The 24,307-nt window shown below is 39.4% G+C and overlaps 1 long non-coding RNA gene across 1 annotated transcript; it reads left to right on the forward strand.

Moving 5' to 3' along the window:
- The first annotated feature begins 916 nt into the window (after positions 1–916).
- On the forward strand, positions 917–22,698 carry LOC122180391. The gene is made up of 4 exons (XR_006179041.1): positions 917–945; positions 15,852–15,965; positions 21,275–21,471; positions 22,445–22,698. It is a non-coding gene; the product is annotated as an uncharacterized LOC122180391 (long non-coding RNA).
- Positions 22,699–24,307: the final 1,609 nt, after the last annotated feature.

The raw sequence follows: 24,307 nt of genomic DNA on the forward strand, positions 1-24,307 counted from the left end.
TTGCAAAGGGTCACTGTCACTGAATTACCCATTGCTTGCTGGTAAAAATAATCAAAGAATAAGAAAGAATTTAGTCAGGTCTCACTGTATATGTGGCTTCGCTAGACTACGCGTGTTGCTGCTGATTATCATTTCTGGCAGATAACAGAAGCAAGAAGAGGAAGCAGCAGGCATGGAGTAAAGATGGGATGCCCATGAGGCTGAATGTGAGGAAGGAGTAGTCTTCTCATCTGGCCACAGGGTTGGCATTAGCAACTCTGCCATTTCTTTTCTGAGCTGCAGCATTCCTGGCAAGGGTTCTCTGTGTACACACTTGAGGACTGGCACAGGCCTGCCCAGCACATACTGCTGTCAGATTTGGCAGGTCCACATCACAGTACATCTTTGGAATGTTTGTAGCACAAGCCTGAGTCAGTGTTAATGCAGTTTTTTTTTCCTGAACTAGACTTCAAAGGCATCACAGGAGCTTTGTGACTTGCACTAGTCTACTCCCCTGAGTCTTTCTCATCCCTGTTATCTGGGTTGGCTAGCTTTAATACTAAGGAATAAGCCCATGTGGGATAAAGTCTAATTCTCCTATTTTTCTGTAAACCTAGTGGCATGTGTCAGTACTCTTCTTCATAGAGTAGCTGCTAAGCAGGAAGACTACATTACACTTTCTGATACACCTGCAATCATTACAAGCTTGCACTCTGGAGTAAGGTTTTTCCAGCTTTCTTAACATCCACCAACCACATCCTCATCTGGAACAGTACTCCCAAGAGTGAACAAAGCACATCCAAACCACAGCACAGAGAGCTGGGCCCCTGTATCTTGAAGTGAGTGAATTTGCTCGGCTAATTATGTGCAAGTGTTCCCTCCAAGCACCTGTAAATTGTTGACTTTAATAGGGTGGCAGCTGTTACTAGCTGCCTGGGTTCCTGCTGCCTTGGAAGCATTCAGGAGGTGAGAGCAGCAACTTGCAGTATGATTATTTTTTTCTCCATTTCCTCTCAATTTCATTGTCATTTTTTTCTCTCTTAAGAGTGCTTAAAAGCTTTTGTTGCTTCTTATAACACCCACAGGAGCTGTTGCAAAGTGCACTTTTTGTGCTTAAGGTTTTAAAGCCTAAAATCTCTGACCTGAAGAGGTTTGGAGAGAGGCTTAGTTTGTAGCCTGCTGCCATGCAGACACCTGCAAAACATTGAACTTAAACACTAGCACAGCTGGCGGGAGGGATGGTGTGCGGTGATGAGTGGCTGTATTGCTTCATGGCTGTGTTTCAGTGCTCTGGCTTTTCTCTAGGAATTAGAATTAGTTCCCAATTGATTCTGAAGTGACTACCCAAATACTTGGTTGTCTCTGGTCGTTGGTTTTTAGAGTTTGATGCCTGTATGGGTGGGGGTGTTGTAGCTGTATCTGGAAATGCTGACCTATAGACAAAAGCAAGCCCCAAGGTGTTTGGGGAGATTTCCTGGTTTAGGAGCATTGCCCAAGGTCTTTAGAAAAATAATATTTTGTGTTTGTGCACTCGTGATGACAGAGGTACACCTTAGATTGGGCAGTCCTCAGTCAGGGAAGATTTACTCTTCTCAGGAATAACTCTGGAGAGGAGGAACACAGTCTGTCAAAGCAATACTATGGCATAGCAAAAATCTTCAGGAGTCATTGGGAAGGGAGCAGGGGGAGAGCAGGGAGGCCAAGTAGAAGGACATGTCTTTTAGTAGGTAAGGTGTTCCTTACTGGCATCCTTTCAAGACTTTTAATTCAACAGATGAGGTGAAGATAGTAAAGTAGGTCTCATTCCCCTAATAGATGCCTAAATAAGCAGGCAACCAAAGGATGTTACCAGGTTAGTTTCTGAAAACCTGACCTTTGGTTTTTTGAATTGAATTTTTTTTTCCCCTTATTTTATTCTTCTATTTATCAAGTGGCCAGGGACTCTCTATTCCTGACCACTGCCTTTTTTGGCTTCAAAGAGGAACTAAATTTAACTAGTATGTTAATGAAAGGACAAGGTCTGTCATTATTAATAATGACATGAAATCATGTGTGAAGAACATTCAGTTATAGCCATCCTCAGGAGAGAAGAGTTTCCCAAATTTCTTAACAGAGAGAAGGAAAATTGACAATTTGTCTTTCTGCCCAGTTTCTATTTAGATCAGCTAAGCTGTGCTCTTTTACTCACAGAAATCTGGGCAGCCCAAGCTAGGGCACACCGGATACAAGCTTTTGGCCTGGCAGTTAAAAACACCACCAGGCCAAGTTCTCAGTTGGTGTGGATCCAAGAAAGCTGTGAGTGTGGCCCTATCTCTGTGCTTTGACTTTTGATTTTGTTTCTGGAGTTGGCTTTGGCATCCATTGGCCAGAGCAAGGGGCATCATTTAAAGCAGGGAGCTGTTTTGCACACAATAGAAGTTGTTTAGGAATATTAGTGCTGTAAAGTAAGTTTGGGAGGAATTGGCAATGAAAGGGTAGGAAAAAAAGACTAGTAAAGCCACTCAGATTTTGGCTTTTGCTAAAACTTAGAGTGGCACTCCACTGGGAGCTCTTCTAGCCCAGGGGCCGTTTTCTGTTTGAGATCATTAATAGCCAGCTCCAATTCCTCCATCGTGATTGGTTGGTATGATATATTCCTATTAATTTGACTGAGCTGAGAGACAGAGAGGAAATATAAAAATGTCTATGAGTTGCTGGTACCTTCTGGGATCTCTGGCATGTAGAAGTCTTGAGAAATCTCGATGAATTCAGACTTAGGGGTACATTTTTAAAGTGATTCACAGAGCGTCTGCTGCATGTTAATGAACAGTGTTCAGGCAAAATGTTGTGAAATAGTTTCAAAATAAACCCTGTGGTGTTTCATCTTCTTTTTTTTTTTTTTTTTTCCCCTTTAAATTTGATTTTGTATTGAGAGAATACCTAGAAATAATCTGATCTTTTATTTGGAATTCCAAAAATTTTGCTGATATTCAGCCCAATTTGTACAAAGTGAATAAAGTGGATTTAGATATTTATAGCCCAGATCAGCAGCTATGGTAAGTTATAGAGTCAAATAGCTGTAGTGAAATCTCCTGAAGTGTTGCTGGGTTATAACCTGTGAAGTAGCTGCCCCAGCTAGTTGGAGTTTGGAGCACTTGCCTGAGAGAATTTAAACCCACTCTAAAACAGGCATGTGAATTAACAGAAAAGGCAGGTGAAAAATGACCCTTCTGTTTTCTGAATCATTGTGAGCATTGGCATCTGGGTCTTACTGTTCCCTGGAGGAAAGTGATACACTTGAAATTCTAAGTGAAAAAAACGAACAAAAAATCTTTCCGCTCTGTGTCCATCTGTGGATTTAGCCTGTAGTACTAGCTCAATTTCCACAAAGCCTTCAAGCACACTAGCTCAAAAGTCATTTATATCTATTCATCCAAGTGCCCTCACGCTTGGCTGTGAAGGCATGAATCCTCCCCAAAAGACGATTCCTGCCCACAGAGTCACTGTCCTTTCCTAAGATGTCAGGCAAGAAGTGGATTTCATTGCAGACGTGTAAACTGCCAAAAGGGAAGTAACACTGAGAATTGCATGGCATAGCATTCTCAACTCAGGAACTGCTTCACTCTTGTGAAGTGTGTCTTAATACTGTGTTGGAATAAATCAATGTGTCAGGATAGAAAACAATGCGTGTGTGGATGATACAGTACTTAGACAATATGTGAAAGAGATGGTATGTACAGGTTTTAGCTGTCTGCCATGAGGATCAGCTCCAGAGAGTACAATGTCTCCTTGATCGGAGAGACCAGCATAATAAGCGTGTGTATTTGTGTATGTGCGTATGTATAGTTCAGTTAATCAGTAAAGTGTGCAACCATTTGCCTTAAGGTGAATGACTTACCGCGATCAGCGAATTATCTCCTATCACATTAAATTATGTACTGTGATCTCTGAGGTGTATTAAATATTGAAATCAAAATTTTTGTCATTAATGGGAACCTAATGAGCAACGACATTATGCGCCTCAGTTGGCTTTTGTCAGAAGCAACCCATTGTACTTGGAAGGTGACTTTTGTGGGTCTCTAGTGGTAATGTCCCAATTATTTCACTTATCAGTGTCTCTCAAGGAGGCTCCAAATGCCTACCATGGATGTTTTATTTCACACTGTGTATGGAGCAAGGTTTCTCTATATGCAGATAAAAGTATTTTTGAATGGACTGGAGCAGAGACCAGTTTCTACCATCCAGATTTATAGCTGAAAGCATATTCTACCAACTATTTCAGTTTCTTTCATTCTATGAGATGCCTTTTAGGATGCGCAGGTCTCTTGGACTTAAGTGTAAAAAAAAGCACAAGGTGATGCCTTCACCTACAGTTAATGTGTAGGTGCCTAAATTATAATATACACATATGCAATGCAAGATGTGCCTGAGGATAACCCTAGGTAGTTCTGTCTCTGAAATGTTTACTATTGGGGTTACTGAGGCATCAGAAATTCCAGTCAGATTAAGGTCTTGTTATAGCAGAAGGCCTCTTGTGTCCTTGCTATACAGTTTGAACAGAGGGATAGGAAGATGCTATGACTTTTTCAAGGTCACCCAATTTGACAGTGGCAGACTAGCAGTAAAAATGCTGGATTGCAGCTCATGCATGCTTATGTCTAAGCTATCTTGAAACTAGCTGTGTGGGCTTCATCTATTGTACAGGGTGTCTGGTTGGGCTTGTTAAGCCCATATTGCTGCTGTTCCTGCCCGTACTTTTCCTTTCTGAGTGACTCAGTGTATCTGCATCATTTGCACTATGAAGCCAATTTACTGCCATAGCCATCTGCATCCCAAATACAATTCAATTAGGAATGAATGGAGGCATTGCTCTTCCCACTATTTGCTCCCTCCTATGTAGTACAAGCAGGCCCAAAAATGTGGACACAGTTTGGCACCTTGTAATGAACAGTGTCAACTACCACGTGCCAGCCTAGTTGATGTCACCTGTTAGGTGAAGCTGGGTATCAGCTTCCGTAAGAGGCTGTGCAATTGTGTTACCCAGCCTCTGCATACAAACTCCAGCCCACTGCTGGGTTAGTCTGTTTGCAGGGCTGAGAGGTGTCTTGCTTTTACACCCTTCCACCTCACTGCACACTATTAGACTCCCTTGCCTCTTCTGAGGGTCCTAAATTGCTACAGAAAGTGGTATTGTTTTCTGCTAGCTTAACTGTTGCCTTCCTTAAGGCTTGTTTTTCACTGCTACGCTTTACTGCCTGTTAAGTTAACTGGATTTTTATCTGCTCTGCCTTTGACTGTCTTCTGTAAAAGCCCATAGTAAGCCACAGCTTGCCCAGAGGAATATTTCAGGAGAGGAAGGGGAGAATGTGGGAACAATAATAATACAGCACTGGCAATACTATTGTAAAATAATACTACAAAAACATTTAGGTAGAAAAGAGTGGTTCCCCCCACCATTGATGTCTACTTCCAGTACAAAATAATTGCTCCTCAGGGACTTACTACTGCTTGGAAGAGATTAAGGGTCTATTCTGTCTTCTCTAGACACACGTGAAACTTACAGGTATCTTTGAGGTGAACATTAATGGGGATGATATTTACTCTTCTGCATGGTTCCTGCCCTCTTTGTCCCCAAATGCTAGAAGAAAAATGGGTGTTTTTTAAATTATATTTCCATGGGTACGATAATTGCCCTAGCCTGTGCTGAGGTAGGAATCTGCCCTCTTCTTCTGCAATCCCTCAACAGCAATGTTTAATGCAGAAATAGAGAAGAGATGCATGAAAGTAATGCCAACCCTGCAGCTGCAAGCAGGATGGGTGAGAGGTAGCAAATGTCATTCCCCACACCCTATCTTGTAAAGCATGGAGTTGAAATGCAAAATGTGCCCTTAGTACCCTAGCCTAGTGCCTCCTCTTCCCCTCAATTCAAAGATACTGCGCTGTGTTGCTCTCTTGTTGCATACAGTATACTTAAAGACTTGAATAACTTTGTCCTGGAAATGTGTTCCTACAGACTGTTCATGCTTTTCTGAGCCAATTAAACAGAGGCACTATTAAACAGCTTGCATTTCTTTGTGTAACAACCACTGGGCTCTTTATCCTACAGCACTAGCAAGGGCTGCTCTAGGATGGAACTTCTGTGCAATGTGGGCTAAGGGCATTTACTGTGCCTGTGCAGAACTGATCCCACCACAGAGCTCACTCCAAAATGCAAGACAGGTGCAGAGACAGACTAGTTTTCATGGGTCTTGTTGACCAGAGACAGAGATTTTGTGAGAGAGATACATATATAGATTGTCAGGGTCTTTAAATAGTTGGAAGAGTTGGTAGTAGTGGATGTTGAACAAGGGTATCCTGGAACTGCTTTGATAGCTGAAGTTTGCTGTAATAAAGCCAAAGATGCCAAAGCACCATTTGTATCGCTTCTATCACTGAACCTGTTATGGATTTTGATTTTCTTATATCAGGAGTGACTAGTGAGCTAACACTGTGGCCTGATCCAAGCAGCAGGCGGCGTGCGGAGAAATGATGGTAACACGTAGTTGTCAGTTGCTCTACAGAGTATGGTAGTCATCAGCTGGGAAATTAAGAAGAGGAATAAAAGATGGATTCTGATACTGTGAAATTTAGGAGTAGTCAGAAGTGGAGCTGAAGATATTGTTACAGTAGTGAAAGAGGATTCATTACTTTGTAGAGCAAGAAATACATTATTTCACAGAACAAATAATAAATAATGAAGAAAGAGAGAAAGGTCTTTAAATATCAGTGTGCTATGTTCATGGTCAAATAGCATCAGAGGAAGTCAAGACAAATCAGAGGAGGAGTTTCAGGAACACTGAAATAAACAAAAGCTCAGAGGAGGGGTATAATCAAGGATAGTCCTAAACCAAGGCCAGATCTTAAATTTATGGTACTAGCAATATAGAGGGACTGTCGTGGTGTTTTATTTTATTCTGCTTGTGATAGAAGAAACAAGAATTACTGCAGGGAGGAAAAAACAATTCATATTGCCAAGACCAATCTCTGAAGCAGTAGGAGTGAGACCTAAATCCTAAGATTTGTTTTTTTGTGTTTTTTTTTTTTTTTGTGTGTGTGTGTGTTTTTTGTTTGTTTGTTTGTTTTGGGGGGTTGGTTTTTTGTTGTTTTTTGTTTGTTTGTTTTTGCCTATTTGATTGCTTTTCATCCTTTAGCAGCAGCTTGCTTTGTTCTTCAGTTTTAATTGCAGCTCTCTGTGTTGGACAGTTACAAAGCAGATTTAAAAAGGAAACAAATTTTCTGATTATCATGAGAGTTAAAGGTTTACAGAATAAATATTGCGAGTCTTGCGATGAAATGGCAATACTTGTTCACTTAGAAGGTACTGTTCGAGTTTAGAGAAATAATAAGAAGAAAGATGCTGTGACTGAACAGAAAATTGAGAACTTGAGCATAGAAAACTCATGGGTTTGTCCTACATGGACAGAAAAATACCGTTCCACTAAGATCTGTGGTTGCATTTATAGAAGTTAAAATATTTGTTCAGATATTCACGTGCATCTTCTGATACATAACTGCTTTCTGGAAAGTAGCAATTGGTGACTGCTAATATTCCAAATGGTTATTTTCAAATAATGCTTCCATCAGTTCAGGGATGTTATGCCTTCCTCTGATCCTGAAATTTCTAAGTCAACGTGATGCTTTGCAATAGTGTTGATCCATGGTAATACAAATGTAGAACAGTCTGAGGCTGTGGGATGTTCCTGTCTCTCTGCTGAAAATAGGTGGAGCTCAGACATGTTGAAGGCTCAGCATACAATATTTGGTTACAAGAACCTGGACCGTTTTGAACCTGGACCATTTCAGAATGGTCCAATTGCACCACTGAGAACTAGACATTGGATAGACTGACCCAAAACACCTCAGGAAGACTACAAGGAACCGTGCATAGTCTTTCTGGTATGATAACTCAACCTCTGTACCTCCTGCAAATCAGTGAAAGATACTTTTGTTTTCCTCGCCACTTTTTCTTCTTTTAATTGAAAATTCTGCTCTTTTCTGTCTCTAAAAATGAGCAGAATACTCAGCATCTACCAAAGCAAATCCTGCCCTGAACAGCACTTGTGACCAGTTATTCGTTTTTAGTTTGGAATTGCAGCTTCTCTGTGTCTTCTCCACTCCATAGTCTGTCTCTCTCACACATTGTGGTCTTGTAGCCACCCTTCATGAGTGCTGCAAGATGGTGGGACTCCAATCTTCCATCCCACCGACCTTATTACAAACTGGCAATATCATCTCAAATGTGATAGAAGAGAAAAAGACCTTCTTTTCTTTAGTAAGAATCAACACATCTGCTTTGCACCATACTGCAGCTGGAGAAGAGGTGATTGAGCTGACTGATAGAGCTTCATCTGGTGCAAACTAAGAAGTCATGACCAGTTGCTCTCTGTTTGGTAATCATAGTTCAGGAATGAGCTCATGGGATAAGCAAGTCCGGAGCATTGTGCAAAGGGAAGATCGTGGCTGGGAAGACTAGATAGAGATAGGGGAACATAGGAAACTATTTCAAATAAGGATGTCAAGGAAGAGAACGTAACTTTTTCTGTTGAAATCACTTTATTTAAATGACGGTTGAGACTCAGCAACTTTTGGAATGAACTGGTGACTCAAGTTTGTGAAAAGGAGATTGTTGTGTTTTCTGTAATTCTGGGGATTATAACTTGAGATAGGTCATCTGCATTTTCAAAGAATGAGGTGTTATGTTCCTTCATAGACTGAATTCAGTCTAAGACAACACAGACCTGCATTTGACCAAGTGATCCAGAAAACAATGGATGAAGTACAATCGCTTTTTTTTTCCCCCCCAATACAGGCAGAAGAATCTCTGTTAAATTTTATCATCTGTTTATCACCCATTCTTCTTTAAGCAGATGTTGGATCACTTGAAGTGTTCAGAGTCTGTGTATTCCTGAAGTTTTACTCTAAGTGGAACAGAAGCTAAGGGTTTGATGGTGAGACATCAGACATTCTGCTGCTGGGGCACTTGGCTTTCTCAGCTTTACTTCACTCCATGCTGTTGTTTGCAGTCAACTCTTGCTCTGCTAAGCATCATTTTAATTTCCAACAGCATTCAGTGACTGTATTTCTGTTTCATGTCCAGCAGGTGTGTTCTTATTGGCCTTCTTTCAACTGAAGGTAAGCCACTGTGGCCTGCTTACTCTCTTTGTCCCTAGCTAGCAGTGTATTTTGACAAAGGGGCACTCACCCATGAATACAGAAACTTGCTTGCTGTCCATGGACTGTAATTCAAGATAGCCCTGCAACACTGTCTTCATGACAAAAATCATCATTTTCTTTGTCAATTAAATCTGGGACTGTCCTTGCAGTCATCACTTGGAGTGATGCACAAAGTGAGCAGACCACAACCAACTCTTTCTAGGAAGTACTAAAGCCAATTATAAAACTGATGGAAGCAAAGTTGGGGTTTTTTTGTGGGTTTTTTTTTTTTTTTTTTTGTTTGTTTGTTTGTTTTCTTTCTGTATGTTTTTTTTTTTTAAATACATTTTTTAAATACATTGCCCCGTGGCAATAGAACACACACAAATATTCAAACTCCATAGCTTCAAGTAGGCTCCAGGGCAAGGTCATATGGAAAATTGTTGGTGACATTTTTGACAGCCATTCATGGCCTCTTTTGCCTCCTAGCACATGAGACCTGTGGTCACCAGGCCTGTGGTCAGAGTATTGGGTTTTGCTTTGAGCTCATACTATTCCTTCCCTTAGTCTAAATTTTGTGCTTCGTGGTTATCTTTATCTCTACTATCAAGGTATTGAGACAGTAAGTTTGTACTCCTTCTTTTCCTGAATTAGCTGTCTTTGATCTGCTTCCTCATTTGAGGTTTGTGCCATACTGATACAGTTACAATGCATATACTTTAGGAGCAGGTTAAGCACCTGAAAGAGCTCTCGTTTTGCTTATTTTTTTCCTCTGGTTTCACAAGCTGTTTCCTATGTCACATATTGATATTCCTGCAAAGGCACTCTTAGTGAGAAAGCAAATTAAGCAGCACTTAATACTGAGGTTGTGTGTAATTGATAATTGTTACCTCTAAGATGAATTTTACCCAAAGAGAGAAACAGTATATTCTGAATATGCTGTAGGTTTCAAAGCTTCAAAGTTTTTTTTATGTGAGGGAAGAGTAAGAATAGTAGTTTATACTGTATAATTAGCTTAAAGTTTGTCTTTCAGAGAACAGGGTCTCAGCAGGAAAAGAGGCTAGTTTGGGAAGGTGTTTTGTTATTTTTTGTAGGGGCTGGGGATTGGAGTAATTTTTATGAGAAGTGAAATTTGGTGGGATGTGGTAAGTGGAAAATTACAGTTCTAGCCAATGTGGGAAATGATACTATCTCAGGACCATGGGGCCAGCAGTAATTTTGTCACCAACCAGCATAGTAAGGAACTGTTTGCCTGTCTATGGTCAGTAATAATGTGTTACTGAGCAAATCCTGTTTGTGTGGCCGGCTTCATTTCCTGTGTCCTATGGGACAGCTGAAAATTAACCAGGTAACGAGGGTTTTGTTTTCAGTGTTCTGTGAAAATGACATACAGAGATAATCCTAGTCTTTTCCTACAGTTTGACTAGCCTAAAAGGAGAAGTACTATTAAACTATTTCCAGTACAACTTCTCTGGCTCTTTGAGTCAGAATCATGCATACGGTGCTGAACTTCCAACTTTGAATCTCGTGATTAGCTATAGAAGGATTGCATGTATCTCCATTTTATGTTCAAAGGTTCATAGTTTTAAGACTGAGTACTTGAATTTCTTCTGCTTTGAGTCCTGGCTCTGCCAATAGTTCTACACAAAGAGGGGTTTTGAGTATGTTGGTCATTTAGTTTGCTTTTCTGTTTTTTTAGTATTAGGACTGTTGTGAACCTAAGAGTTTTGTTCAACTTCAGCCACGCTTCAGGGCCTGTTGCTCACCTGAAAGCTGCCACTGGTGTTTTTGGCTATATGTGGCAACACTGGGCTGTGTTGGTTTTTTTTTTTTCAGTGAAAATGGGGGTTGGATCACCATTTTATCCAGGAGACATGGTATCCTTGCAGATTGTCTACAATATTTAGGATTGAAGTGTGCTGCTTCTCCCTAACTATGCTGTTTATTGACAGTACTGCTAATGCAGCTGTCTCAAGCTTACTGGTGGATGAATGAATGTGAGGAGCTTGGGAATGTTTTATGCCCAGACAGCAGCACTGAGAGGAGAAAGAAAGAAAGAGAAAAGGCAGTTGCAGAGCAGTTGTTTTGCAAAGAGATGAAAAAACCTGCTGCAGATTCTACACAGGATTGGATGTAGCAGCTTGAAACAGCAGAAATAAACATAGTTCCATTTTGGCTGGTGCCAATGTCAGTATTTCTGCCTGTGAATGAGCAGTAACAGATCTAACATTCCTATAGAAGACATTAGGTTGAGAGATTCTGAAATGTATGATTCTTTTATCTGCTGGATACAAAGTCATGCCACAGCATGTTTTAGTGCCTCAGTTTTGTATAAAATAAAGACAATATTATAATGTAATATTTGGGATTGGATTAATCCCATGTAGCATAGAATATAGTAAAATAAATTCCAGAGAGGAAATGAGCCCATCTGAGGTCTGAAATTTTCTCTGGAGTTTCATCGCTGTCCAGTGATTAGAACAGCATGTCCTTTTTTGGCATCTTGATTAAATGCGTAAAGCAAAGTGATATGAATCAAGATCATTAGAGCTACAGATGTTCCCAAATTTACACTGCCTGAAACATTTTTACTGGCTATAAAGGAATTTTTCAATATTATATCTTTTCTCTTGGAGATTCCTGGTGCTTGGGCCTGGTTAATCTCTTCTAGTAGTATCCTGTCACTTCTGGAAACTTATGCTAAAACTGTAATGACAAAATTGTAAGAAGATCTATATATTTTTTTCTACTGACATGCAACTAGCATTGTATTTCCAAGTGCTGGGTATCATTTGGCTTCATTAGACAACTATTCTCCTGTAAATCTGAGATAACTGGTGACTGACCTCATGCAAAACAAGGGCTGTGATATTAGAAATCCTATTTCATAATATAACAGTGATCTCAGTGCAACAGTTAATTAAAAGGTGGTTTTATTGAAGGGGCTTTTGTTGTTGTTTAGGCTTTTTGTTTGAAGAGTTTAAAGTCTATTTCTTTTTGGAGGGCTTACCTAAGCACTTTCTAACCATTATAATGTCATTATATATGGGATTCATTACATTAGAGACGTTAGAGAAGATTAAAAAGGATCTATTGGAGGCATTGGCTTAAAAAAAAAAAAAAAAAAAAAAAAGATAAAGACTAGTTTCAGTTTGAGCTCTTATTATGCGGCTTGAAACAAATGCTGAAATATTGTATTTAAGCTAAGTGTGTTTGGAAGGAGCATTAGGAAAGAAAGCAAGGCAGCAAATACCACCCTCGCCATTAAAGAAAGAAATCACAATGGTTGGGAACACTGTGTTAATTAGCAAACTAATTTCCTTGTACTTTAAGTGCATAACAAGTTTTAAATGCATTCTGAATGGCTTGATATCAATTGCATTTTGTTCTTTGAATTGTAACTGTTTCCATGGCAATGCTGAGTTCTGCTGTATGCGGAAAGCCTTCCAGTCGTTTATGGAAAGTCTGTATTAGATCAGTAGCTGACCAGTATGTGGGTTATATTTTACTACTTCTACTGCAGTTGTTTTTACAAGCAAACTAACAAGACCAAAAAAAAAAAAAAAAAAATGTCACTGGAAGAGGACTTGTTTCTCAGACAGTCCCATTTGGCTTCATTTTACTGATTTTACTAAATCTCTGCTGCGCTACATCAGCTCTTGTTCTTTTTGAGTATCTTCTTTATGCATCTCCTAACATAAAAAAGGGCCACAAATGTCTATTGTTCCTGCTATTTTAAGCCATCCTTCAGGTCGCTTTTAATTGTTGCATAGTACTTTTAATTGTACATAATACATAGTACAGCGTACTTTGAAGTACGCTGTTGTTTTTCAGGGAGAACAAGTAACCCTGAGGGGAACTGCAGTAGGGCTACTGACCACTGCTGGGCAACTGAGGAACAGGGACAGGAGAGGACTGTTGTGTTCAAGGGGCAATAGTTATTGATTGCAGGGTGACCTGGTGTTCCTGCTAGGGAGAGGGAGAAGTCAGGAAAAGGGCTACACCAGAAAATTGTTTGATCTCTTTTTGAGAAAAGAAGAAACAAACTTCTTTTCTCTGATAGCTGTACCTTTTTTCCTTGACTTCTGCATGAGATACTGTAATTATACCTTGCTAAGAATCCATTTACCTTTTCCCATACTCAATTTTTTTTAAATTCATATCTCAGAAAGAATAGCCAATGTTCACTGGAAGAAATGCTATTCATCCTGGCATATTTAGGTGTTGTTTTTTTTTTTTTTTCATTGATTCCCATCCCCTCCAATTTTATAATGGTTGTGACATTACAAAATATACAATCTACTGAAGGAAGAAGAGCCAAATATCTGCATGATGATATTGAAAGGCAGAGTTCAAGTCCTGGCTCTGGTACAGGCTAATTCTCTAGCATTGGGTAAGTAGTTTGATAGCCTTGGCCCCTACTATGTAAACCAGTAATTGTTCATTTCAACCATCATTTGTAATTCCTCTGTAGTCCAACTGTATCATTTGTTTTCTGCGTTTGTATCATTTGTTGGTGCAGCAGAAAGGAGCAGATGATCATAAAACTGTGGTTCTTGCTAGGAAGAAGAAAATAATCTGTATTGGCATTTCATCTACTTGTTTCGTAATTTGCGGGCCTCATGTAAGATTCAGTCTCTTGGAACTAACATTGACTGGACCCGGTGATTTCTACCACATTTTGACTTTTTCATTTAGAAAATGTTGAGGCAGCTGGATTCATCTTTTTGTTTAGATAGTTGTAAAAGATTAAATAAAGGAAATCCATAACCAACTCAGGGAGTAAATGGCAACATTTATACAGAAGTCTCGGCAGTTTCTTTTTTGGGACATGTTTTCTCTTCCCCATTTACCTTTGTTTGCTCATGACAAGCATCAAACAAAATCTTGACCTTGAAGAAAGTCTAATGTGTATGACACAACACTCAGGAGAAATATACTTCCTGAAAAAAAGTAAGGTTTCCTTTATGCTGTGTTTATGATTTAGGTCTACATAAGGCAAGGCGTAAATATCTGAAGGACAGTCCTTGCTCCCAAACATCTGCTAGTGGTGAAGCAAAATAAGGGGAAATCGGAGTAAAATTTTTTTCTGCTTTACATGTAGGAAAATAAATTATGCAGAAATTGAGTGGTTTGCTGAAGGTCACACAGAAAAACCTAGTCCAAAGCTGAGAAGGCAGAATTAATATACTGGGTGGACTGCACTATCACAGTTTGTAGCTAAATATTCAATATTCTGGACATTTAAGTAGGTAGACAGTGGTGTTCAGGAAAGAAACTGCTAGAAATGTATTTCTGCTCCGGTGACATCCTAGTGAGTTAGAGCCATAGGAACTTTGTCATGTCATTGTAAGAATTGTCCAGACATTGATTTGAGGCCAACTGGAAGAGCTCTTCCGGTGCCTGAACAAACTGTGTTTGATAACAGAGTAGATGGGTAGTTTGCAACGTGTAGTATGTCTGGCAAACAGCTGATACTTTCATGCTTGGGTGAAATAGTGATTATCTCTAAAATACAAACAGGTATCCTGACGTTCCTGAAGGACTTCCTCAGGGGTTATTTTGGGGCATTTCTTCTGTCTCTGGAGTTCTCCCTCAAATTGCTTGATCTGAAACCAACAAAAGCTCCCCTTTGGGAAGAGAAAGACCTGACTTTCACCATTTATGCTACCTGGCAGTGTAGTGAAGTAATTTAAGTACAGAAATTGAATAAATGCTTTTATATGTACAGGCAGAATCTAGTTAACTATTCTTACTGTAAACAAAGAGATCTGGCCTTGTCTAAGATCATCACTCTGGTGCCTCTAATTCAAAACTTGCCAGGTTATTTCAGCTCCTAAAATTCTTGGACTTGAGAGGTGTTAATAGATTGGCAGAGCCAGTGGAGAGATGTTGGGGAAAATGGAATTTAGTTCACCTGTCAAAATGGTTGTCCCAGAAAACTTGTATTTGTTCTCTTTTGCCAAAATGGAGAGGGGGGGGAAAATAACAAACTCAAACCCTTTTATAGTGATTTCACTTCATCAGTTCTATTTCTGATGCTTTTATTTTGATTTCAATTTCAAAAAGAAATTTTGATCCAATATATGAAGTTGAATGCTTTATATAAAAGACAGCAAAAGAAGATATTTCTCAGGTAGAATTCATAGCTTTTTTTCCTTCCCCTTCCCATCCTGTTTTTGGCTATAACTACCTGCTGTTTTTGACCCAAAAGGTTACAGCTGCATAAAACTAATTTTTTTTTTTTTTTTTTTTTTTTTTTAAACATTGTACTTCTTGGAGAAATATTTGCAATGTCATTCATGGCCATGCTTGGAGAAAATTCAGGCATGCTGCTTCTACCAGACTCTTCTCTCCATGCTGTCTGCCCAGTCCCTTCTCTTCTCGAGCTGCGCCATGCTCTCATCAGTACAGTTTTGAGTTTGGGCCCCTTCACCTGCTAATGTGACTAATAGCTAAGATTCAGCAGAGTAAAGCTTGCAGATGAAAAACTTCAAACACTGCATTCTCCTCAACAGCTTATCCCACTGTTGTGGGGTAACACACAAGTGCCAGCTTCAGTTAAGAGGCATTGCTTCTTGCTGTTACGTACTCGAAATGCATCCCCACTGCAGGGGCAGCTGATCTGCACAACGTCTAATGTCAAGCACTAACCTGTGGAGTTTGACTCACCATGGTCTTTTTTCTCATCTTTCCTGCAGGTCCCAGCAAGAAGTCGCACTGTATTTTTCTCCATTGCTCCCTGTGGAGTTCATGTGTTCAGCCTTCTTTCTAATGATGGCAATAAGCAGCTGTCAGCTATTATCTGATGATGTGTAAGTCATTATAACATCTGCACCTCACCCTTCAGTAGATTAAAAATTCTTTAACTTTCAGACATCTTCCTCTTGTGTTGGTACATTAACCCTTTTTCCAGGTTGTGTCAAAGCCTTCTGGCTCTCAAGTATCCCACAGAACAAGCACATTAGCAAAAGGGAATGCTGGCACCATGTTGTTTGAGTTCTTAGACATATGAAATCTATTGACAAAACAGTTCCAAGGTCTGTCTGCTCACGGCAAAGATTCTTTGTTCTATTCCTTCACATTTTCAATGTATCTTGCTTGGTCAGAACAACAGTTATGTTTACTCATTGGACTGCACTATCATTCCTACGCACCCTCCTGTGCTGTCATGTACTCACAATCATGTCACACACTCATTCTCATGTGTGCAAGCATAATCCTGCATGCTCATACTGTCAGTGCACATTTGGTGTTATTTTCCTATTGGAGGTCTTTTTCTGGGTTTTGGCATTCTTGAGAGATTTGTTGCTGGGTGTGACTCAGAGCCTGCCAAAGTACTGAAAGAATAGTGCATTTTTTTCACTAAAATAGATGCTAACCATATCATCTAGTCTTGTATTTGACCAACGCTCTCAAAAATTTAGGGTAACTTAACAGACTCCTTCCCTAATGATCTGTGTGATGAATCCCGCTCTAAAAGCACCTGGTTTCTTATAGGAGGTGGCATAGTTGAGAGCTTAGTTCCCGTCAAAGTGTTTCAGGTTCTGCATCTGCAAAATTTTAGATCCACACATGTAAACCATTCATATTTTTTAACATTCAGGAAAAGAAAATTGAAGTTGGACTTGCAGCTCACAATATGGAGCATTTCAATCTTCTGCTATTGGTGACCTTAGATACTAATACATGAGAGACTGTAATGAGTTGGGAGCATCTATTCTAAATCCTTTTGAGTTTTAAACTGGGACATTAAAAAAACAGGATTTAAAAATAGCTATGTGCCTTCTGCAGTCAATTCACTCTGCAGGAAATCTGAACAATATTCAGGAAATACTATAACTCTCAGAAAGGCCTGTTGTTTCTAAGCAGAGACAGTCTGGTCTTATCCACGTTGAGGAGCAAATGGGATTGACAAGCGTGTAACAGAATTGAAACGGAAAGTGTGAAACTGTGTTTGAAAGCAGAGAGAAGCTTACAGACAACCTTAGCTTCATCGTGATTGACAAAGAGAGAGGAAAAAAAATAAAAAGGAGCTCTGTAAAGGGATTCTTTATGATATCGTATACGTTTAGAAAAGGCGGAAGGCACCTGAGGGGGCCAAAGGAAACCTAAATTAAAGCACACTGAAAGCTAGATTTTTCTGCCTAACACCCCAAACTTAGTGCAGATAATTAAGCAGAAGATGCCTGGCTGGATGGTACTGAGCTGAAGCCATTGGCATGGCAGCAAGTGACATCCACTTCACATCCCTTATTCAAATGAGTAAATGAGAACTAGAAGCCAGGACAGAGACACAAGAGCAGCAGGAGGAAAGTCCAGCCAGCTGAACATGACCCTCCTGAAAGAAGTGTCTGAACAGGCAGGCCAGCACTGACTTCAGGCAGAGCATTGCACAGCTGAAAATGGAAGATTGTTTCCAAAATGTTTTGCATTGGCAGTGGGATGTTCTCCATGCATTCCACTGCAATAGTGGAATTTATGGCTCTAGTTTTTGCCTGCTGGACTTCAAGGGATTCTGTGGTATTTCTGGTTTTGTTGTTGTTTTAAGCCTGAGCAAAATTTGCATGATTATTTACACTGCATGCTTGCTATCGTGGACACTGGGATTTCTGACAGTCTGAGGTGAAGCTGTGGTTACTTATCAGGAGGTATTGTGATTTATATAAAAGGAAAATTTGCCTTTGCTATGAAGTTCTCCCCTCTTTTCTCAGGGGAAAAAAAAAATAAAAAAACGGAACGGGTTTTGCTTTCAGGTAACTTTCAGACAGTTCAGTACTTCTCAAGGGAAGTTGCATAGGAAGACATAGAGAAATTAGATAGTTTTTGTCAGAAGGAAGTAATCTGGTATCTTTCAAATAGCTCTGAGGCTCTGTAGAGTGCGTGGTAACACAAGGCTGTGTTTACAGAGGTGGTCATGCCTGAGCTATGACTGGAGTTGCAGCATCTGTTCAGGGCTGAGTAACACCTGCAAGGGTTGTTTTTAGAGCTGAAAGATGATTCTTCAGGGTTACAACCTGTTCCTTCATTGCTTCTATCATCTGAAGGTTAAAAATACCACCTGTAACTTTGTATGCTTCCCCAGTCCTCTTGAGACATGCCGCCCATTGTCAAGGACCCCAAAACTCTATATTCTTCCATAGCTGGTCAGCTCTTTTTGCTCAGAATTTAGTGGAAATAAACCTAACTAAAAGAAGAGATTAGTGTGTGCAGCAGCTGCTTTCACAAGTGAGATGAACACATGCAAAACTCTGCAGTGTGAGCATGGAACCTACTCTCTGCTCACAAATATTTAAATAGCGGTGATCTGTAAAAATACAACAAAGTGTGCTATCAGTCTTTCTTCAGCTGAAAAACGTTTGTTATTTTTCAGCTCAGTTATTCTCTTGATTTTAAGTGTGTTCAACCATCTGTTGAGGGCACAAGAAGACAGAAGCAAGTAATTAAGAAGAGCAATTGCGCCACACTGCAAGTAATGGAGATAAAGTGTTTAGAGACATTTCATAGGCTAAAAGTAATTTTTCATGACGAGGGCTTATGAAGAATATATGCAGTTGTGAGAAATAGGTGTGGTGAATAATATGCACAACAGAATCCCTTGAAAAATATTTTGGGGGACTTATCTCACCTTGCTGTGTTAGTCTAAAAGTCCTACTAGACCTGTAAGCAGTCTCAAATAGACAGCAGAAAGGTCTAGACACTCATTAAATGAGAGGACTCCCACTTTTGGAGATACCATCCTTTCTCATTGCTCCTGAAAGAAGCCCACATCCCAGCATTACTCAAGGTATCTCCTCAAACAAGGTGAAGTCAGAGGAAGTGCACTGCTCACAGAGTGAATTCCCAGCATTGTCCCTGTTTCAGCTTGGATGGAGTTGGTTTTTCCTTCATAGTATCTGATGCTATGTTTTGACTTTAGGTAAACATACCTGTTGTTTCTAGTTGTTGCTGAGCAGTGCTAAACAGAGCCAAAGGTGTTTCAGTTTCTCACATTCTCATGATGTCCTGGGCATCAGTTGGTGGGTGGTAAGCAACTGTTTATGCTTCCCTTGTTGTTTTTTTTTTGTTTTTGTAGTGTATATATATGCACGCACATATATTATTATCATATCTATTATCCTTTTGCCCTTTTTATTTTCTCTATCTTAGTAAAAAGCTTGTATCTCAATCCACAAGTTCTACTTTGTTCTTTTCTGATTCTGTCCCTCGTTGCTCTGGGAGGGAAAGGAGTGAGCAAAAAACTGTGGTGCTGTGCCACCTGTTGAGTTAAACTGCAACAGCTTTTAAAATCAGAGCCGATGTTTTCATTGCCCAGTATATACTATACAGAAGTCTTCATCTTTAACTTTTGAGGAGAGGTTGCTTCTTGGAGTGAAGCTACAAAATGATGAGGGCAGGCTGAGTGCCAGATCATATGTTTAGAAATAAGCAAGTGAGATTTGGAAAAAAAAAAAAAAAAAAAAAAAAAGCAAAAAGAACAGCAGATAACCAACTGTGCCTTTCTGAAGCTTCCCTTTTTTTTTTTTTTTCAGCATGATAGGCAATGTCATTAATATAGGCATTGTCCACAACCTGGAACAGACTTTTTGAGTAAACCTACAAGTAAACCAATAATGTCTAAGAACTGAATTGCAGTCATTTCTAGTATTTTCTGTAACATTTGCATTAAAAAGCCTTTTGTCTGCACTGCACTAGCCAAATAGATGTGAGATCTTTTTCTTACCCAAATGAAAACCCACTGTCCTCTTTCTCTGCTAAATGACAAAGCTGGCAGACTTCCTTCAACACAGTGAAGTTTCAGATTTCTTGAAAGAGTAAATGCTGCCTAATCCATTGAGATTATCACCTAGGCTGATGTTATTCAAATTTACTTGCTAATTTTTCAACAAGCTGTGTATTTTCCTTGGCTGCCTCTTTAGATCACTTGGAGCATTGCAAAGTCTTACCTTTTTATGTTCCCTCTAAATATTTTGAAGTGCCTTGTACAAACAAGGAAAAGTTAGCGTGGCTTTCCAGCACTCCTTTCTGCAATTAAAAATGTAGAGCTATTTACCTTTGATTGCAGTTAGGAACAAGACCACCATATCCACATACAGGTTTCTCCAAAGCTTCTTTCATTTCCACCAGAAAGTTGACTGCTAGCGTTTGCATGTATTCTACTCTTTGGATTAGTGAAGGAAGGGAAGCCTCCAAGAATCCAAGGACGGATTCCTTTCCTAGCTGGGGCTGAGTTCTGCTCACCGAAAATAAATCTTTTAGGTCCTTCTGCACCAGTCACAAGATTTACAAGCACATTTCTATGTTCAATCAAGATGCTTGTATATGGGAATCAAGGAGTTAAAATTTAAATTAGTTTTTCTGTGAGGACCTGCCCACGTGTGACTTACTGATCACCTTCAGGGGATTGCGCAGGAAATGAAGATTTATTACACTGCTGTTACTTGACCTGTGGCTTTTACCTTGCAAGGATGAGCATTTCTTTTAGCCAAAAGGAAGCAATTGGTTGCTGAGACTGGAGGATTTCTGGAGGAAGCAGCACTTTCTCCAAAACAATTAAGAGGGATTGAAAGGTGGCTTAGCTGGAGGACACTGAGTTAATCCACTGGTATCAGGCAGAAATTAAAAGTGAGACTTGCACAACATATGGAGTAGTGACCGCACTAGAAAGGAAGCAGCATGAAAGCCAGGAATAGTTTGGAGGTAGTAGATAGTTTGGGCAAATATGGTGCTTACAGAAGTCTGTGAGCAAAGCTTGCAGTCCTTAATTCCCATTGAGATATACGAAACTTTAGAGACACTGGCTGAACTAGAAAATGGTATCGTAAGTCTGTAAAAATAAATAAATAAAAATCTGAGTATGTTCTTCCAAGGGTATGCAGTCAGGCAGTTTTGCTGGAGTGAGTATTAAATATCAAGGTATCAAAAGTAGGCCTCAGAATGTCCCAGTAAAGCTGACGTATTAGCAGATGAATTGCTGTGTGGGCTGTGTAGGTGTGCACATGTCAAATAAAAGCAATTGCCTTATGCTAAGAAAAAAAAAAAAAAAAAAAAAAAAAAAATCTGTCTGTTTCAATATAATTCCTTTAGTTGCCTTTATTTGCAATATGTTCTTGTTCCACTTCAGGAGGTGCTGATAGGAGAAATAAACTCATCGCTCTTACTGGTGCCAAATTTTCTAAAGCAGAACATCCTCCACTCTGCTTTGAGTGCAGTCTGTTGCAACGATTCTTCTGGAGCTACATGCAAGATTGCAGTGTATCAGAAGTTATCAACTGATGAGCAACATGACTTATCAACACTATAGTGGTTGTGCTTTGACAGGTATTCAAACTGAAAGATCAATTTACATTTTCTGAAAGGAAAGTATATGCAGTAGATTAGTTTTCAAATGGTTTTTAGTACAGGGAATGAAACTACTTACATTGGTGATTTTCTAAGGATACGTTTGTTTTTGCTGTGTTTTTTTTTTCCTCCTCTTCTAGATGCAATTCCTATTTGCTAAGGATTCAGAGCATTACATTAGAATAAGGAAGACTTGGAGGGCAATTTTAGAAAAATAGATATCCAAATCACTAACATAATCCTTCTGGCTCTTTGAAAATGAAAAATAGAGTGTTTCAGAGAGCTATTTATTGGAAAGATTAGTTTTATCATGAAATTATTACTTGAGCACATGGCTGAAGATTGGCCATTACCTTAGAAAATTCACAGATGAAAACACATGGAGAGTTGCCAATGAAAAAGACCTAATGACAGAAAGAGTCTTTTCTTTGTATGCTGCATTTTTCCCCTACAGTTATGTTTTGGCTTCACTTGGGAGAAGTAAACAATCTGTTAAGAAAGCAAAGGATGGAAAAATAAGTTAAAACTGTATTATAAATGTTGTAAATGGTCTGATTTTGCAGTGGAAAGCCGTTCTGTTTATTTATTGATAGGTATACATTGAAAAATCCAAAAATATTTATGTGCAGTATTTTTTTACAATAATCTTTGTTGTTCTTTTTACAAGAACAATCAAACCACAAATATTTACATGGTACACTGAAAAAATCTCTTAGTATTTATGAATGTGTGTGTGCATGTATGAACTGCATGGGGTGTTATGAACAGCTTATAAACCATTTTAGAGACAGTTTTATATGTGAGAAGCAGGGACAACTCCTTTGAAGTTTGGTAATGCTTTGGTGGTCTTAATCTAACTATTTTATTATAGGTAATCCCTTGGAGAAGACCTCACCAGTATCACCTAAAACTAGAAACCAGTTGCCAACTGATTTTTTTTGTTTTCTTGCAGTGCTTCTTCACAGATCTGCCTGTTTGTGTTATAGAAGTTTCGGTCTTCCAGTTGGAGAGGAGTGACACAGATATTTAAGACACACGCAGCTTAGATGTAGCACATTGTGAGTACAAATGATTACTTTGAAAATGTCTAAAACTCTGTGAAAAATTGTAGCCAGCCAAAAAGCATGCATGGAATTGGGCTTGCATGTTTACTCTGATTTTCAATGGTCAATGAGAGAAAGAAGGAAAAATTCTAGTGAATGTTGTTTGCCATAAATCATTCAAAATGAGCTTCTACGTATCTACTGGTGTTTGTTCCAGCAGCCCCTGAAAACCGCAAACTTGAGCTGGTTTCTGTATGCAGTGGTTTATACATGTAAGGTTCCTGTACATACATTTTCCTTTCTGACCCATGATTTTTGAAAGCTCTGAAGACAAGGAAAATAATAGAGCTTGCAAGTCCTGAAGTGTGATCAGTTAGTTGGACTTGATGATCTCTGTAGGTCCCTTCAAGCTGAATTTTTGTATTCTGTTTTGACATCTTAGAGCATTTTCCATTTGTTTGCTTGTAAACTGATGTTGTGGTGAGTGGAAAAGCGAATCCTCTGTGGATTGCTTTGTTGGCAGTGGCTATCTTGTGTGCAGCCCTCACGGTCTGGCATAACCCTTTGTATTCTCTTTGCTTACTGGGATGGGGTTTGTACTCATCTCTTATTTCCAGCACCGACAGATGGCAAACTTCTTCAGTTATTTATAAAACCTGCTTGTTTTCTGGCATTATCTGGCTGGCTGATCCAGGTGTGTGTAAAGTTTTCTGTAAAATGAAGGGTGTCTTCCTTTAGGAAACACAATGGATAAATTCTCCTTTTTGTAGAGATACAGATAGCTAACCTGCCTTCATGGCAACCTCATGCAAATCCTATCCCACTAGTGGAGGGAAGGATTTCCCTGCTGTTAGTCATCTTTGGTGTGGGGGATTTTTGCAAAAAAACTGAAACATAATAATCTGTTTTTTATCCCTCTTATTTAATTCATCCTCCCAATCTGTTGTATTTCTCTTGTAACAAAAGGAAGAAAATTTAATGTGATTGAATGGCCTTTGCTAAATTTAGTATAGGCACTAAATAGAGTCATGCTTTCCAGTGAAAGTATTTTGGTGGGAGCAGACATTTCCTGATTCTAGCCATAGTAAAGCATCTGATTCATGTAGCACTGCGGTTCTTCATTCCCTCAAATCAATTCAAAATAGATTATGCAAATCTAGGGGAAATCTGACGTAATAGGCAAACTGCAGATAAATGTTAAATGGGTGTGCAAGATTGCCAACTGTGGAGCTTAAATTTATCACAAATATGTCTACCTCTTTACCTTGCCTTCTCCAAAAGGAAATGGCTGGAATACTTTATGAATAGCCGCATTTACAGACCAAACTATTTTGTGTTTTTCTTTTCTTCTCATTGACGTACAGTTTGAAATAAGCTAAAACTATGCTAGTTGCCATAGCTTTCCCAGATAGTAAAGGAAAGTCCCACTGGAAAGCAAAGGGAGCCAAGCTGGGGTGACAGTTCTGTTAACTGGGCAAAGGTAAAGCAGATGTGATGGGCAAATTTAAAGCAGACATGGTACAGAGGACTAAAACAATGAAATTTGTGCAGACTGGTTTTATGCTTGCTTCAGAGAATCTGAGTCAGATTGGAGCATGTATGTTTTCAGTAGATGAATCTTATGTGAAAAATAGTATGTGTCATAGAGATTGGGGACATGACAGTTCTGCCTGGGAGTCTGAAAGTGTGTCTCCAGGCGAGCACATGCCTCCCTCTTTTGTACCCAGTGCAGTAGTCTTGTTTCAGTGAAATATGAAACAAGGATTAGACGT

The sequence above is a fragment of the Lagopus leucura genome, unplaced genomic scaffold (genome assembly GCF_019238085.1).
Source record: "Lagopus leucura isolate 7727_CA_CO unplaced genomic scaffold, USGS_WTPT01 Super-Scaffold_100004, whole genome shotgun sequence".
Classification (NCBI taxonomy): Eukaryota; Metazoa; Chordata; class Aves; order Galliformes; family Phasianidae; genus Lagopus; species Lagopus leucura.